This window comes from Miniopterus natalensis, chromosome X, assembly GCF_054644295.1.
Source record: "Miniopterus natalensis isolate mMinNat1 chromosome X, mMinNat1.hap1, whole genome shotgun sequence".
Taxonomy (NCBI): domain Eukaryota; kingdom Metazoa; phylum Chordata; class Mammalia; order Chiroptera; family Miniopteridae; genus Miniopterus; species Miniopterus natalensis.
This window is the reverse complement of record NC_142103.1, coordinates 8,531,494-8,537,116: the sequence shown is the minus strand read 5'-3', so window position 1 is coordinate 8,537,116 and position 5,623 is coordinate 8,531,494. Positions and strand designations below refer to the sequence as shown.

Sequence of the window (5,623 nt, the reverse complement as noted above, 5' to 3'; positions counted from 1 at the left end):
ACTAAAAGGTAGATGAAGCTCCTCCCACCCCAATTTTCCTCCCTCTGGTCACATATAGTGTACACTAACTTCAGATCTTTGGTCCTCCCTTAATCAGGAGGTGTCCTCTAAGAACCATTGTGGGTGTGTTTCACATGAGAGTCCATTGAAAGATTTATGACAGTGGGACATTTCAGTTAATGGGTATCAGAGAACATGGCCAAAGAATCATCCCCTAGGGGAAACTGGATAGCACCTTCGCAGTATTCAAGTGAGAAAATCAAGTACAGCCCTCAAGAAACATCTATAAGAGCATGAGTCCTCAGCCAGAACAAAGTGGAATTTGAAGCAATTACCCAACTAACTCAGCAACAAAATTAAAAACACCCATTCAGGCAGTGCCCTCGGCGGTCCCGGATCTGTCTCTTGCTTCAACAGTGTTTGGACAAAACAGACCCAGGGATGCCACTTCTTCTAGCCTCCGACCACCCTCCAACATCTTCTCCAGTCACCACCTTTGGAACCACCTCAGCCGTCCTCAGGCTCCGAGGCCAGCCAACACCGTTTTTTAACCTTAACTCCTAACTGCTGAGCAATGAGCTCCCAAATTCATCAGAATTACACCACTGAGGTGGAGGCTGCCGCCAACCGCCTGGCCAACCTGCATCTGCGGGCCTCCTACACTTACCTCTCTCTGGGCTTCTATTTCGACCGCGACAATGTGGCTCTGGGGGGCTCGGGCCACTACTTCTACGAGTTCGCGGAGAAGAAGCGCGAGGGCGCTGAGCATCTCTTAAGGATGCAAAACCAGCTCAGTGGCCGCATTATCTTCCAGGAGCTGCTGAAGCCTTCCCAGGATGAGTTGGGTAAACTCAGGACTTTATGGAAGCCGCCATGGCCTTGGAGAGGAACCTGAACCAGGCCCTTTTGGACCTGCAGGCCCTGGGTTCTACACACACACACCCTCATCTCTGTGACTTCCTGGAGAACCACTTCCTGGATGAGGAGGTGAAACTCATCAAGAAGATGGGCGACCTCCTGACTCACCTCCGCAGGCTGGCTGCCGGCTGGCTGGGCTAGGCGAGTATCTCTTCGAAAGGCTCACCCTCAAGCACGACTAGCAGCATTGGAGCCCAGAGGCCTCTCAGGGCCCCTCTGCAATCCCCTGGTGTCTAGCTTTAACCTGAACCCCTCCCAGAAACCCAAAGCCATTCTTTTAACCACCCTGGAGCCCTCTCCGATGCACTGGACCAAATAAAAACAATAAAGCTTTTAGCAGCCAAAAAAAAAAAAAAAGACCCATTCAGTTTCAAGAGTGTTTAAGACCACAAAATGGTCATAAATTAAACAGCCTCTAATCTCAGATCAACGTTAGCTAAATAGCTATGCTCTACAACTTTAGGCTCAGACCCACAGACTGCAGAGAGACAGAAAGGCTGCTGGGCGTTTTATATATATCTTTATTGATTTCAGAGAGAGGAAGGGAGAGGGAGAGAGAGAGAAACATCGATGATGAGAGAGTCATCGATCAGCTGCCTCCTGCATGCCCCCGACTGGGGATCAAGCCCGCAATCCTGGGCATGTGCCCTGACCGGGAATCGAACCATGATCTCCTGGATCCTAGGCCAATGCTCAACCACTGAGCCACGCCTGGCCGGGCTGCTGGACATTTTGATGGAAACCAGAAAGCCACAGCATGTTCCTCCTATTTTTACATGAATCAAAGTACTAAGTTTGAACTACACAGATTTGGAATTGAATTCAGAGAACTGCCTACCTGGCTGCTGGATACCCAGCAAATACTCACCCGTAAATTCACCAGGATTTGTACATGTCAATGATTCTGTATTTGTTGCATTCAAGTAAGTATTTGAGGCCAATTAACTACATAAAATCTTACAGGCAATTTTGCTAGTAATTCCATTCATCCCAACAGATAGCCAAATGTGGCCCAACACACTGAAAAATTTTGTGGTAAATTTATTTTCTTCATTATACTCAAAGCCTTTTAAAATAACCATAATCAAAAGCGATGCTAACAATAAGGATTACTCTGTTAAATTTTTAAAAATTAAAGTGTAGCTGGCATACATTATTGTATTAGTTTCAGATGTACAACACAGTGGTTCGACATTTATATACCTTACAATGTGATCACCATGATACGTCTAATAACCATTTGTCACTGTGCAAATTTATTATGATATTGACATATTCTCTGTGCTGTATACTACATACCCATGGCTTATGTATTTTATATCTGGAAGTTTGTACCTCAATAAGGTCCACTCAAGCTCTTGGCCATCCTCTCCCAACTATGCAGAAGTGTAATTCATTGAGTTGTCTTCAAATCACTATAATTTAGGGCAGGTAGAAACTTTAGAAATCATATTAAAACACTCAAACATGCCCAGCCGGGCGTGGCTCAGCAGTTGAGCATCGACCTAGGATCCAGGAGATCGTGGTTTGATTCCCGGTCAGGGCACATGCCTGGGTTGTGGGCTCGATCCCCAGTCAGGGCGTGCAGGAGGCAGCCGATCAATGACTCTCTCATCATTGATGTTTGTATCTCTCCCTCTCTCTCCTTCTCCCTTCCTCTCTCTGAAATCAATAAAGACATATTTTTAAAAACAAACAAAAACACTCAAGCATTACCTAAAACTAACTGTCCTTTTGATCCAAGTGAGATTTCCAGAGTGAGTTGGTGACCTGTCTGAGCCCTACCTCCACATTCATGGAACCAGCACATCCCCTTATGTTGACCAGTTGCAATCCATATACAAAGGTGAGTGTTGTTTCTTCAAAGAAAATAAGATATTAAAAAATTAGGTCACTTAGGCTAGCAGGGGGTATTATGACTTATTTGGAAATAGAGATGAAATAAACTTTCTGTTTATAAGTAGCAACACTTGGGCAGATCGCTTTCTGACTTATTCTGGATACATTTGAAAGTAAATACACTACAGAATAAAGATGAGAGTAGGGTCTGTAGAGAAAAAACAAAGGAAATGCATTATTTAAATAATAACCAGCCCTGCCCTGGTTGGTGTAGCTCAGTTGGTTGAGTGTTGTCCTGTGAAGTGAGGGGTCAGGGCACATGCCCAGGTTGCGGGCTCAATCTCTGATAGGCTTGCAGGAGGTAGCCAATAGATGACTCTCTCACATCAATGTTTCTCTCTCTCTCCTTTCCTTTCTAAAATCAATAAAAACATATTTAATTTAAAAATTTAAATAATAATTAGCCCTCACTTAAAAAAATAACCCCCACTCTTATCTGATTGACATCTCTCTCCATGGAAGAAGAGTTTATAAAAGGAATGAATAAATACACCAAGGAATGCATCATTTCCAAATGAATCAATCCTATTTGGAAAACACCCCCATTACACTATAGCAAGCTTCCAGAGAACTGTCTGAGAAAACCTACTTGGTATCATTTGTTTGGCAGTTGTGTTACCTTCTACTGTTGTCACTTGCAGTACATCTTAAGTCTTCCATTAGCATGTAAGATCCAGCTTTATCTCTCCCCCATGCCAACACTATGCCTGGCATACAGTTGGGGCTCAAAGTAATTTTTGCAGCTTCTTAGTAACTTGCCCCGAGCAACCTGGGGTCACACGAGTTGACTGACAAGGCAGAACTTGAGCTTCCTGCTGCTCCTAAAGGCAGTCCCCATTTCTTTTCCTGCTCTTCACCATTATGCAAGGACTGCAATTCGACATCATATCCTTGGTGACCTTCATGGAGTCCCTTCGGAACAGAGGCTGAAACAGGCCTTGTCCTTAGTGGAGATCCCACAGCAGGCTGAGACTTTGGATCCAGAAATGCATTGTGGGCCTCAGATGATCCATTTTAGAGAGTAGGCAAAAGCCCAAACACCACCTGTTTTCAATATGAATGTCTCCATTACCAAACACACATTTTTACTTAGGCCTCAAATTAGGTCAAATGCTGAACCAGCCTCCAATTCCACAGCAGCCCAGCCCTCCCCAGAGCAGGGTTCTGCCTGTATAATCAGCTTGCCTGAGCCCTGGTGGCCTGGCTGGCATCCACTCATGATGCCCTCCAATCTTAGTGCTCACTCAGCTTATCTGCTATCCACATAACCACCATACAAGTCTTGCCATGTCACCAGACAGGCTCCTGCTTGTTATTAAAGCAGCGAATGGGACAAGCCATGCCTTCCCTCAGGGGAAGAGCCAAAAGTGTAGACTAAATGGAAACCATCTTCCCCTTAGCCAGTCATGACAAGGTTCTGGAGACCATCTTGGTGGCACGTTCTCTTGAGGATGTGAAACAGTCCAGCAGCTGGTGTTTTTCAGAGCTAATGAGTGATTTGGGAAACTTGGAAGCAGCCTCCCGCACCCTGCCCTTCCTCTCTACCCTTGCCTCAAATCCCTAAATGACAATGTCATTACTTTGGCTGAAAACTTTGCTTCCCGTAAAAAAAAAACACAACAACTGCAGATGATCCAGAGGGAAAGCATACCATAAGCCTCTGGGGCTCAGGGAGTAGGTCATAGGAAGAGTCTCATATCTGCGAGGCTGAGGGAACGGGGAAGAAACCACGCGGCTTTCCTCACATTTTCCCCCCCACAGTTTTAGAATCTGTCAGTGGGAGATCACAGGTTGTGGCTCTGATTGGTCTGAACATGCCAGTTTTGATTGCTGGAGAAGCATGTCATGGGTGATAGTATGACAGAGCCCAGCCTTTAAAGGAAGCTGGATAAGAGCTGATGAGGATTGCCACTAGGCTGATAGGACTTCCCAATACAGCCTGGCATCAGCCACTATGCGTTCATACAGTCACGAAGCTGATGGCTTTTAACAAAAGAGCAGAACTTGCCCTTCCAAACAGTGCTGGCTCCTTCCAAGTTCACAGGTTCCTTGGGAAGCCATCAGCTAGCTCCAGCAATATTGTCACACTCTTGTGATGTGACGCACTGTACACATGACCTGCCTTTGGAACCCATTCCTAAGCCATGTGAGAAAATTCCTCTCCTTTCATATCGCATCTCATTTCTGAGCAAAATTACTTACCTTGAGGCTGAGGGAATCCCATGAGAACTTGGCTTCTTGGAAACTACATTACATGCAAAAGGATATGGTTGGTGACAGAACCCTTTGGCAGGTGCCTCAGATGTAGCCTTTACTAATGTTTATCTACTTAAAAAATTATTTTCATCAGAGGCAAGAGATATGTCCCAAAGTGGTGGTGACTCCAAGTGTGCTGCAAGCCCAGAAGGCATTTCCTACTGAGTTGCAGGGGCAGTGACTAACCTCTTGAGGGAACCACCTAAACAGACACCATCGTAAAATGAGGGCAAGTCTGTTAAAGGAGGAGAAAGGTAAAGTGTGACTATTGGGAAGTGGGAGCAATTTTCTGAAGGGTGATTCTACAGGCTATGTCAAGCACTTGGCCACTACTAGAAAAGTATGCATCTGCATTAACCATAGTCCTACAAAGCCAAAACCAAATCCAAAGTCCATGTCTAAATATGGTTTAGCCAGGCCCAAAGAAGGGAGATGGAGGGGGGTGAGGCTGCCTCAAGGATAGTGTCTTCAGAATTGGTGACAGAGGAAGGGAAGATGAATCAGGAAAGTGGTGAAAGGAGGGAGTGGCATTATAGGTGAAATCAACCTT

The 5,623-nt window shown here is 45.3% G+C and overlaps 1 pseudogene; it reads left to right on the top strand.

Moving 5' to 3' along the window:
* The first annotated feature begins 574 nt into the window (after positions 1 to 574).
* Positions 575 to 1,100, top strand: LOC107525795 (ferritin light chain pseudogene; annotated as a pseudogene).
* Positions 1,101 to 5,623: the final 4,523 nt, after the last annotated feature.